This window comes from Alosa sapidissima, chromosome 5 (genome assembly GCF_018492685.1).
Source record: "Alosa sapidissima isolate fAloSap1 chromosome 5, fAloSap1.pri, whole genome shotgun sequence".
NCBI classification, from domain to species: domain Eukaryota; kingdom Metazoa; phylum Chordata; class Actinopteri; order Clupeiformes; family Clupeidae; genus Alosa; species Alosa sapidissima.
Window position 1 is genome coordinate 31,818,208 of NC_055961.1, and position 12,917 is coordinate 31,831,124.

The window sequence follows — 12,917 nt, forward strand, 5'->3', positions numbered from 1 at the left end:
AGACCACCCTGGAGGGATTCCCATCATGCTTTGTTAAATCCCAGAAACACAAAGAAGAACAGTGTTCTTGGTAGGAAATAGGGACAGTTCTAGGTAGGCACAGACTTGAACACAGCCTCTATCAACCAAACATGAAAAATAAAATACCCCATCAATATTGCGGAACACAAACAGATTCTGTGAGAATACTGCAGCACAGGCCCTGGACTCAGACGTAGGCTCAGACACACACACACACACACACACACACACACACACACACACACACACACACACACACACACGTGTACGCACACACACACACACACACACACATGTACGCACACACAAACACACACTCAGTAGGAAGATGGCAGGGTCACTAAGGACTATGGGTTTCCCTGACAACCACAGATGCTGAGCAGGAGAGCGCAAAAGCAGACATAAATTTGTCGCTGCTTTAAACGTCCATGTTTTGACTTGGCCACCACAGCAGCGCTAGCAATTAAGGAGCGCAGGAGACGTTTTTAGACCTTTTCACCTCTCAGCACCTTTAAATGTTCTGCTGACAATCCAGCCTTGAGATGGGACAGTGGCCATTTTCTCCTGCTTCAGGCCTTGTATACAGCACGAACAACAGCTCTTACAGAACGAGAGCAGAAATCAGTAGATGTTAGTTAGTTGCTGTTATTGAGTTGTTTTGCAGCATGATCAGTGTTCCATAACAGTAAACCCACCAAAGCAGCCTGCATCACAGTGAGTCACCAATTCAACTTCAATCACCTTAGAAGGTACAGGAAGGGGGGCGCGGTGGCGCAGCAGGCTACAGCGTCCGCACCATACACGGGTCCGAGTGCCCACGGGGACCCAGGTTCGAGACCGACCCATTCACTTCCTGTCTGTCTTCACTGTCCTATCATAATAAAGGCAAAAAGCCCCCCCCCCCCAAAAAAAAAAGAAGGTACAGTAAATATTAGGGCACTCATTAGGGGTCGATTTCCTCCTGCTCATCCTCTGGTATTTTCATCTATTTCCTGAGAGGGAGACAGACAGACTCTGAGATATTACACTAGTTTAATAACTCATCTAGTCATCAGGATTATACAAGCATGTTGAACATTTTTAAACTGCATGGTGCAACCGTTTAGATGGGATTACCAGAAGCTGTTTGTGCCAAAACAGTATTTTCCACCATGGCTTGGCACAAACGGTGAAAATCATGAGCAACTAAACATCCTCGTTCACCCTGGTCTACTGACAGAGAAAAGCCTGGAGCTGAGAATACAATGTGTTTGATGGCCAAAACGTCAGTGACAACGTCTCTCGTGTTCGCCCACACCTTACAAGCTAACCTGGTAATGAAAAGCTGTTTTGTCCTTAAGATGCCTGTAGAGTTCCACTTGGCAATGGGGGTCTCCTCCTCCTCCTCCTCTTCCTCTTCCCCACAATGCACTCTCCAACTAAAAGCACAGGCCTTGATCCAAGAGCGCGGCTTACTGTACGCCCACAGCACGCGCCCACTAGCAGACACACCTCCGAACAAAGAGCCGCAGCGAGCGAAGCCAGCACCTCCACGCAGAGAGGGGCCTGAAACAAGCTTGATGACCTTGCAGGCAAGGCTGGGGGGGTGGGGAGGGGGCGCTGCAAAGCTGCGGCTAAACCGCAGTCTCTATTGACAAAAAGAAAGATGAGATAGATAGAAAGATGGAAAGAAAGAAAGAAAGAAAGAAAGAAAGAAAGAAAGAAAAGAAGAGGGAAAAAGACGAGAAATAGAGAGAGATAGAAAGCTGATGGGAGTCGGCGGAGATGGAGGACAGGAATCTCAGTGCTCAGTGCCCACATGCCACCCACCCGCCCGTTCTCTCTTTTTTTTCCCAGACCAAACTCCACCAACGCAGTGCCTCGCATGAGGCTGGGTGAGTGTGATCAGTTCATTTCATATGAGGGCCAAACTCTCATTAACAGAGACGCAAGAAGTTGAAACTGTCCTTCCCCAACTCCAGGGGCAAACCCAGAGCCTTGACGAAACGACTAGTGACAGTATCAAATGACATGATCGAAAAACGTCTGATGAGGGGTATGAGCTGTGGATCTACTCCTAAATAAATAGGACAACTAGAGAAAGAGCTCACTGATGACAGAGAGGCCAGGGAGGAGAGAGACCAGGAGCAAAATGATATCTGTCAAAGTGATCGGTGATAATTGACATCTGGCAATGAGCCCATGGATAGACGGGGTACGGCAGAATGACCGGGGTACGGCAGAATGACCCATCATTCTGGACAGGCCAATAACAGATGCATAGATGAAGGATGGGCTATTAGAAGGGACACAAGGACGAGCCTTTGACAACACGCCAGAAGGACAGCACTCACAGCAATATCGAGCCTTTGTAACATTTCCCTGAAATACGAACAATAGCACTGAGAGCAGAGGCAGTGATAGCGGGATTATGCCTGCTTTATATTCTAGAGAACAAGCCCAAGAACAAAGCATCTCTTCAAGGGTCTGTGTGGCGAGAAAAAGGGCTATTAATATAATTCAACTTCAGTTCAGCTCAACTACTGGCAACTTGGCACGTTCTGTGACTGAGGTGATGCATAGTCTTTTAGAAGCCAAAAACATCTCCCACATTCCCAGAGAGATTGTGCGAGTGCATGCAGTGACACAGCACTGCAGTGGGGGTTGCTGGTATATTCAGGGCTGTAGATTGTGCCCCTTGCAAGGACCTATGAGACCAACTAAAAGACCCTGGTGCATGTGTCAAAGGGTTGTATAATGGCTGGAGTACACTTGAGAAACTACTGGACTGCAGTGGACTCCTGAGTACCTGAGGTAGGATCGGTAAAAAAGCTCCAAACGGCTCCAAGGCTCCAAGTTCGGCAGCGACCCTGAAGCATAGGCTACGTACTGATCAGAATGCACAGCTTATCTGCACTGCAAGTGTGTGAACCTAAATGAGAAGGAGAAACGAGGAGGACAGTGAGAGGGGGAGCTACTGCCCAGCAGGAGACGGACAAGCGAGGCCACACTGCTGGCCTGACTATGGCGAGCCTCCTCCTCACTTTACATCAAGAGATAAATTCCCAACAAGTGCGGCCGTGCTGATGGAAAGAGGAGACTTACAGTGAGGGGTGGAGGCAATGTCAAGCAATTAAAACAACAAGAGCCTTGAGTAGGAGCTTTCTTGGCAGCGTTTTAGCGAGAGATCTCAGAGTTTCCACCCAGCCTGCCTGTCTGCCTCGTACAATCCCAGAACAAAGCCGCTGGGCAGAGCAGCACCAGAACCTTTCTGCTTTACAAAGCCACCAAACTCTGACAGCAAGCAAGAAAACAAGCCAGCTGGCCAAACCAGGCCCATAAAGCCCCCTCTCAACTACACAGCACTACACAGGCTACATTTCATCCCAACACGAGCTGGAAACGTATTGAAAAGGGCATGCCGGTCCATGACATCTGGGGCCATCTCTGAAATGTCTCTCTCCTCGTGTGACTTTGACGGTGGGCAAGATCCATTTGCACTGTCCAAATCCCCTTCAGGACCCACGTCAGGGTCTTCTCATCAAAACAAAGCTCAAAGGAAGGAGGGGAATTTCCTGGACCCCCCCCCCCCCTCCTTAAAGTGCCATGTGTCATGCTGACGAGGAGGAGAGAGCACGAGAGAGTCAGTGCTGGGCTCCACCAGGGACACAATAACGTTGGCTGGTGGTGATCAATAAATCAGGTGAGGGTTGTGGAGATTCCCAGCAGCAGCGCACAGCAACACACCCCCCTCTACTGCAGAGTCCCAGTGGCAGCAACACATACCCCTCTATTACAGGCTTTAAAATTAAAAAAAAAAAAAATTGGTTTAAAAAGGGGGAAAGGATAGACAGACAGACACAGAGAGAGAAAGAGAGAGACTGTGTGTGTGTGTGTGTGTGTGTGTGTGTGTGTGTGTGTGTGTGTGTGTGTGTGTGTGTGTGTTGGGGGGGTGGGGGTTCAGGGAGTGACAGATAGTTAGAGCTGACACATTCAGAAGAAAACACACCACACCACACCACAGACACACACACACACACACACACACAGTGTGATAACTGCATGCGTGGCTGCTGGATGCTGGAGGATTCCCCAGACAAAGAGACAGAGCAGCACTGTGCCACAAGAGGAGGTGCAGTACTTTAATATCATGTGGCAGACAAATGAAAAGGTTTTAGTGGAATGAAAAAGACAAGAGAGACATGAGAGACATTAAACAGAGAAAATGAAGGCAAATGAATATGAGAGAGGGAGAGATCCTGATGAATATAAAGTGAGAGAGGCTAGGGGGCATGACAGCCAAGAAGAGAGTGAAAGAGACCATACAATGGAGGAGTACACACACACACACACACACACACACACACTACTGTAATCCAGCCCACAGACTCCTGACACCTGACTTGTCGGCAGATCTGTTAAAGAGTCAACAGGTCTACACCATTAGCAATTAAACACTTAAGTCGGATTTGTTTCAGCGGTACTACACTACACACATACACACTTACTTAGGCACAACACATTCATTGTGAGTGTGTATGTGAGTGTGTGAGTGTGTGTGTGTGTGTGTGTGTGTGTGTGTGTGTGTGTGTGTGTGTGTGTGTGTGTGTGTGTGATGGCTCTTTGGGATCAGTGAAGACCTGCTGGCTTTGCCAGGGCATAATCCGTTCCCTGAGTGTCACTCTCTGTTTTATCCTCGTGCAAACTCACCCGTACCTCGCCTCGTCCTCGGCGTCCGATGCCAACGCGAGATAACTCCAATCACGCCGGATGCCACCATTGGGAGCGACAAGAGATGGGGGACGAGAGGAGCTCCCCGCCGGCAGGCTCATGCGCATACGCATGCGCATCTGGTGACACGCTGAGCGCAGCGGCGGTCACCAGAGCAGACAAACGAGAGAAAAACAGCCCCTCATGCTGTGGCTCCCCGTCACTGACATCCACGGGGGATCTGAAGGAGGTTTTTAATAGGGGCACACCCTAGTCAATGTGCAACATCGATATAGTGCTATCAAGCCATTAGGAATGGGTGCACATCAAATGAGCTTTGAGTAGGCTATGCTGGCGCTAGGCATGAGTACAACCTCAACGGACATCTACCAAATGCCAGCGGCAAAGGTAGGGTTGGGAACCGAAATGTTAGAATTGAGTAGAATCAAAAAGAAAGAACGAAATAATGAAAATCAAATCATTGATTTGATCGAATTAATCATTGATTTAATCAAAAATTTCAAATTAATTGAATTCATAAACACAAAAGCCTCTTTATTATTGTGAACAAGGACAAGTAAAGATTCACAAGTTTGTCATAATTTTGAGACTCTCTGAAACATCAAGGCCTAGCAGTTATTTTAATTAGCAGCTTTAGATTGATCTCTATGTACGCCTTAGTATTTTTGGGGGGCGTTTTGCCTTTATAGGACAGTGAAGAGTGAGACAGGAAGTAAGTGGGAGAGAGAAAATGGGCGGGATCGGGAAATGACCGCAGGTCGGATTCGAACCTGGGACCCCATGGGCACTTGGACCCGTATATGGTATAAGTGCTGTAGCCTGTTACGCCACAGCACCCCCCAGGCCTTAGTATTTTAATCCATATGTATGAGGATCAATACTTAATATCAATCAACAAACATATCATATTATTATTGTGAACAAGGACAAGTAAAGATTTTGTCATAATTTTGTCATAATTTTGAGACTCTGTAGAGCCTGTCACGCCACAGCACCCCCCAGGCCTTAGTATTTTAATCCATATGTATGAGGATCAATACTTATACATAAATATTTTTTCTTTTTGAATATTCAGTTATGGCTTAAAGCATAGACCTATAACCAGAATCGATAAAAAGCATCGGAACCAGAACAAGAATCAATTAAATTTGAAACGATACCATACCCTAGACAAAGCTGGGAGTATTTTTCCACTTGCCAACACATCTCCCCTCATTGGCTGAAGTACAACAGAGCACTGGAAGTCAGTGTTAGCAAAGAAGGTCATTAATGACTCAGAGTGTGACAGCCCCTACATGAAGCCCTTCTGCTCTGCACATGAACCCAGAATTAGGTTGTGGTGTGCAATGTACCGCCCAGGTGCTAATCCCAGGATCACATTAATTCAATCTGATGGATTAGCTCTGTTCTGTACAGACACACTGCAAGACCAATCTCTACAACAAAACCTTGAGGCCATTACCTGTGCGAGGCAAAGGTGCACACAATGCAAGGAGCACGATGGTGCCACTTCACTTCCACGGCCTCATGCGGTGAGCAGGCGAATGGTCTGTGAACCCAGCCAACTCTGTGGACGGAAACAGAAACACACCCAAACACTGACTCACACAAACATTCCCAGGCCTGGTCTAACTAACCCCCTCCATGGCTAACTGACCCTAGAGCAGTCAATGAGGCATTAGAGGAAACAACGGCAGCATAGCTGGAGGTGAGAGGGGGATTCTTTTCTCCCGCCCGGTTAGGGCGGGGGGGGGTGTACTCTTTGGCTGGGGCTGGAAGGGCTTAAGCCAGTCCTGGGGAAAGACCCCTGAGCTCCCTCCCAGCTGGCAGATCCACATCACCTTCCTCTTCCCAAATCTGGTCCTTGGGGGGGTGGGGGTGAACCACCTGCAGAGGAGCCCCAGCCTTTGCATGACCTTGGCAGTGGAGCCGGTGGCCTGGACCCTTCCTCCCATTCCTCTGAGTCATCTCCTGCACTGCATGTATCTCTACATGTGTGTGTCTGCTCGTGGGCATGTGTATTCCCATCTCATCCAGTGTATGGACTATATGCCACGGAAGGTTCTGTAACCAGCAATATATTTCCTGTGGAGCGTCAGTGTAATGGCATCTTCTGTTATAATCTGCTCCTTTCATTTTCACTCTGGCACTATATATATATCTTCAACTTCAACTCTTTATTCAACTTTGACACACACATAAATCCTTCAACATCTTAACATGCTCATTCACTAGGTGCAAAAAGGAACCAGGTCCGTGTAAACAGGTATGCTAAAACAATAGCCGCAACAATACAGGTGACGGTCCATCGGAAATGTTTGTGCTGGCTGAAAAGCCTTCCAGGAAGTGCTTGGCATATTGGCAATTGCAGGGTAATTGTTTGTGCTGCTGAGTAATTTCAATATCCCTCACACACAATTGCTTGTCAAGTGTGGAGGCTGACAGACCTCTAACTAAACGTTCCAAAATGGAGTGGCACTGAAGATGAAAGACATGAGGGACTTCACAACAAAATGTTGTCCGTGGGCGAATGGCCAAAAAAAAAATGAAATTTAGTCATCCTGATACTGACATCTCCACTCAGCAATCTGTCCAGACACACACACACACACACACACACACACACACACACATTAAGCCTGTCAGCTCACACTAAAGGTGTAAGCGGGGGAGGGCAGTGTGTGTGTGTGTGTGTGTTTGTAGTGCCTTCAAAAACAAAGCACCACAAAGCTAATAAAGCCGGCTCACAATTTCTTCACACTGGTCGGGCTCTCTTCTGTGCCAGTCCGGCACAGAGAGGGCCCACGCCAGGCTCAGCCGTCCTAATGAGCTGCCCAACGCTGCCAGCTAGGTAAAGGGCCCACAGTGGATTAAGGCATCTGACTCACTGACCGCTTGAAAAGGGGAGTGAAGAAGATCCATGAGATCAGCGGGCTCTGGACTTTTTTTCTTTCTCTCTCTCTCTCTCTCTCTCTCTCCTCATCCAGTCACCGTCAGACTCTCTATCTGCCCTGCAAAGGTCTTGTTCAGCTCATCGATGACAGCTCTCACCAGAGACAACAGGCCTAATTATATCTCATTTCCACAGTGTGGAGCAGCAGAGATGCTATAGAGCATATGGCAGCGCACACATACACAAATGATATGCAGTGGAATAGATTATGAATAACACATGATCAAACAGATCAAATAAACTGCAAATACAAATATACAAAAATCCACTATGTGCAGTGTACCGGCATATGCTATGGATACATAAAACGAAATCAATAAATATTTACATATAGAACATTTCTCAGGAGCAAAAATGTGTTCATCTAAACAAAAGACTTTGTTATGGTTTGCTCACAGGTCAAGTGAGAAAGAGGCTATGGTTTTACCCTAAGTGTGTGTGTGTGTGTATGTGTGTGTGTGTGTGTGTGTGTATTTGTGTGTGTGTATGTGTGTGTGTGTGTGTTTAAGGCATGTTTGCTTCACAAACAATTCACTGGCAGCACAACAGCATTAGCTGCTGATGGGGGAATCCAATTATGTGGGAAAGGTGGCATGTAAGGAGAAATCAAATCAGCCTGCAGCCAAGCAGCTTAGCTGTCCACCAGACCCCGCAGCGCAAACACAGCCAGCCCAGACCCAACATGGACCAGAGGCGCACTCGTGTATATGTGTGTGTTTGTGTGTGTGTGTGTGTGATGTTGTTTTTTGCTACACGTCTCATTGTATTGTGTGGTTGTGTGTTGTGTTGTGATGATTTCACAAGCATTGCGTTGTGCTTTGTCGTCTTGTGTCATTTTCGTGGACTTGTAGACTTCCAACAGCAAGCGACTGATTAGTCAGTATGAAGAGTGGGCAGTAAGGTTTATGAAGCCTGACTGTCATTCTATCCGCTTCTCCCACGACCTCCACCATCACCACTGCCGCTGGAATTAAGGCTTGTAGGAAGGAGGAGGAGATCTGCTGCAGGAAGAGCCCACGTTCATACATCATTCTCACAGTGGGTGTCCAAGAGCTGAGCCCATTAGGGCTTTGCATTGTGTAAGAGTCAACGGAGTTGGTTTGGTACTAAAAAAAGAGATTGGAATCTCGTGCCGTGCACACGACGCCGTTTCATCTCGACATGCCGTGATAATCTATTTAGGCTGGTGCCTTATCTGTGACTTTGAAACTTTCTGTGATCTTAAACTGTTTTCTAGGTCATTTCAGACTCCTCAGGAGACAGGGTTATGGAGCTCTAAACGTTTTTGGATGTAATCTAAGCATACTGAGCCTAATTAGTTCATTTCTTCCAGTCGGTGAAACAAACAGCAATTTGCATTAAAATGAGTATATTTATTACATCTGCGTGGTGCAAACGGCGCCTGTTTTGAAAGATATCAACTCAGGAACAGTAAATACATTTCTCGTATACAGTACATCACAATCCCTCCTTCCAGAGCTGTACTGCTGCAGTCCCCAGATTATATTTTCCATGTAGTTGAGGATGGCAGAGATCTCTCTGATCCCATTAGGTTTCAATCTGACATCCATTAAAGCTCCATTCTCTGAAGGCTCTGAGAATTGGACATGTCATGACTTCCCAATAATAAGTAATGTGTCTGTGCGTCTCTGTGTGTGTGTCTCCATGTGTGTGTCTGTGTATGTGTGTCTCTCTTTCTGTTTGTGTGTGTGTGTGTGTGCGTGCGTGCGTGCGTGTGTGTGTGTGTGTGTGTGTGTGTGTGTGTGTAGGTTCCTTTCTCTCAGCTTCCGAGGGGCAGCAGGCACAACACCCGAGCCCTTAGCACACTCCGGCTCTATTATTGCTTAGAGTTAATGGGACATCAGAGCGGGCAGACAAAATCCCAGGGCTCCATGACAAGCTGTGTTTGATTGTTCAATGCATTAAGTACACTATTGCCAGAGATAGAGAGGCATGATAACAGATGCCCCTTCTGTCACAGCTTGAGTGCTTCCAGTTGGGAAGCATTTGAAATTATTATATTGGTCACTTCCTCTCAAAAACCATATCTAATACGGTCATAGAAACCAAATGACCACAATTGTGCTGCAAATGTCAATAGATAGATGAGTGAAATGAGTGTTCTTGGGTGCTGCTGCTGTGACATTGCAAAAGGTCTGGTGGAAGACTATGAGGAAGAGGTTTGTTCTTCGTACAGAGGAAATTGGGTTCAGTGACTCAGTGCTGAACCTCCTTTTAAAACCTGATTCTCATTCTTCACAAGTGTAACAGCCTGATACAAGACAGGATATTAAAGAAAGCTCCCTTTCCTGACAACAGGAAAATAGAAAACGTCCTTCCTTGAGCATGATAGCATGATTAAACAAGCCAAATCTGTTAGACCCCTATGCATTGTCACCCAACCAATTAAGATAATGAGCTACCCCGTCAATCATATATCAAGGAGGCTACGGATGCTTCGTTATCAAACATCTAGCTTAACACCTTCCCAGTGCTTCTGTATCAGCACAGAGATGTACACCGCCGATTAAAACCCTCCGTCCTCCTGGTGTCCATGGTTTTAGCTCAGAGACACACAGTGCACGGCTCCTTTGTCCAGGAAAAGGTCAGAGCACAAGGAAGACCGCGGTGTTCTATGACAACTTATTAAGACTCGCATGGGCAAACAATTTGAGCCTGAAACCAAGCGTCACGTCTTCCTGGTCTGTGCCCTGGCCATCAGACGTTCCCTTCTTCTCTCCCCAGCAACAAGTTCGACAGGCAGGGCTTCATGGGGATCTGATGGCCTGGTTTAATAAGTCACCGCAGAGGTTTGATTTAGAATGTTTACTGCCCTCTTTCAGCAATGATGTGTGGGAACATCAAGGGGGGGACAGATCATTAGAATCGGTCAAGATCTATAACAGATGACCTGAAGTCACTGAACCATTTCAATAGTGGAAGGCCAGGGGGCTTGGCTCTCAGATGCTGCTGGCTCTCAGATGCATCATGATTTTGCACCATTATGCCGCATCAGTGCACCATGTTGCCATTCATAGACCATTCAGATTCCTAACATCTTGAGTTAACAACCACAGCTGTGGCCTCTAATAAAGACATTGACTCTTGCCCCAGACCTTGACTCCTGCTCAATAAGGGGCTCGCCTCATGTTGCTGGGTATATCTGAAAGCCTGCTGAGTGATTGTGGCCTCTTCATACTAAGAGCTTTATTTGTGAATGGATGGGATCTCTCTTCGATTAAAAAACAAAAAAATTTTACCCACTCCTTTTGGCCAAACAAAGAGGTTTGTAAGTCTCTCGACACAAAACAACAACACCATCTGTGTCCCAGAATCCTGTGCTCCTCCAACAGACTGCGGGCACATCTGTGGATCCATCTACGTTTGGTGAAATTGGGTAATTTCCAGAGGGAGCTTTTTCCAGAGATGGAAGTGTTTACCCAAAGTTTCTCCAAGTACACTTGTTTTGCGGCAGCCATCTGGTTGCAAGCAAATTAATCGACTGATAGAGGTTTTTTTTTTTTTTTTTAAAGCAATGGTCACCCTGGAAATCATTGGGAGATGAAAATGGTCCCAGCTGTCTTATCAATCCCTTCTCCTCTGCATCTGCGATATGGATGAAAATGGGAGTAATGATCCAAAAACGGAGCTATATTTAGTGAAATAATTGTTATGCACTATGCAGTGCTATGCAGATATAAAAGACCAGTGGTCTGTAGGAAATCTCTTTGGGACAGACTCTTGGATGAGAAGAGTTTTAAATGCTCAGAATATGTACAGGAAGGATCAGACCAGTCTGTAAACTGAACTTGATATCACTGATAGTGTTTACGCTTTGAAGGCTTTTCATTTGTTGCTGAAAGACTGGACAATGTCCACATCCACGGCTGAGGTGCCCTTGAGCTAGACACCTCACGCCCCAACACTGCCACAGCAATGGCTGCCCACTGCTCCAAGTGTTTGTGTGGTCACCACGGATGGGTCAAATGAAGAAGAAGAATTGTCCTTGGGATGGATGGATGGATGGATGGATGGATGAATGGATGGATGGATGGATGGATGGATCTATCTATCTATCTTTATATGCCATGCATTGCAGACAGCTACTGGCTACTCAGGCCACGCTGCGTATACTGTGGTTATGACCTTCACTTAAGTGGTTAAAATGCAAAGTCACACTCAGGTCCTGAGTATGAGTGACACTTCCTGAGAACTTTGCAACTTCTTCTTTCCTGTAGGCTCATGAAAGATTGACGGAACATCCAAAGCTCTACCATTATGTTAACACGTCAAGCTTAACACACCAACAGAGAAAAGCCACCAGTGATCAGGTATATAATGAATGTGGACAGTTATGAAGCAGATGGCTAACAATTGGAATCAGCTGTGTTAAAACCTGTCAAAATCAATGTGTTGCATCACAGACAGTGCTCTGATGTAACTAATAACAACAGAACCTGCAGCGCCGTTTAGTAAACGCCAAATGGAGTCTCTGAAGTCCATCCATAATTAAAGACTAACAAGTAATACAAATCCTTATGAAGGCTTCCTCACGGACTAGTTCCTACTCATCGCTTTTGAGATCGAGACTGATACACTATGTGCGACTTTCACCAAGACTGAAATGGTGAGAAGAGCAAGATTCATGTGTTGGAGACGCGACAGAATGGCATAAGTCAGCAGTGCCCAATGGCCAGCTGACGGACACGAGCATGCGTGCGAGAGAGAGGGGGGGGAGAGAAAGAGAGAGAGAAAGAAAGAAAGAGAGAGAGAGAGAGATAGGACTGGACCTCCTGTTCTGGGCATGGAGTGGTGTGGGGCTGGGTGTTATGGGAATTATTTATGGGAGCAGAGGGTCTCTGGGGCTGAGCATACCAATGGCTAGGAGTTGTGTGAGTCAGCAGGAGGCCAGGAATGACAGAGAGCTTTAGCAGTAACAGAGGCCAGAGCAGTGGCGGTGACGATGGAGGCCTCTTTCAGCCAGCTCAGGAGGGAGCGAATGGACTGAGCTCAGGACCAGTGGATGACCCTCACTTCACCTCAACCACGAGGCCTCCTTTGATGCAACAGATGTGGAGACCTTTTCCAGATTGCCAACTGGGTGTGTTTGTGTGCATCTGTTTGTGTGTGTGTGTGTGTGTGTGTGTGTGTGTGTGTGTGTGTGTGTGTGTGTGTGAGAAAGTGTGTATGTGAGTGTGTAAGTGTGTGTGAGAGTATGTGTGTGTGTGTGTGT

The 12,917-nt window shown here is 46.7% G+C and overlaps 1 protein-coding gene across 3 annotated transcripts in view; it reads right to left on the minus strand.

Annotated features, from left to right (window-relative positions):
* camkk1a (calcium/calmodulin-dependent protein kinase kinase 1, alpha a) overlaps positions 1–12,917 on the minus strand; it is a 61,320-nt gene that overhangs the window by 45,067 nt on the left and 3,336 nt on the right. The window contains exon 2 of one of the 3 annotated variants that reach the window (XM_042093846.1): positions 6,194–6,298. The exons of the other annotated variants lie outside the window; for them this stretch is intronic. The gene's annotated coding sequence lies outside the window, so the exon portion shown is untranslated. The remainder of the gene's footprint in view (positions 1–6,193; positions 6,299–12,917) is intronic. 3 annotated transcript variants of the gene reach the window in all.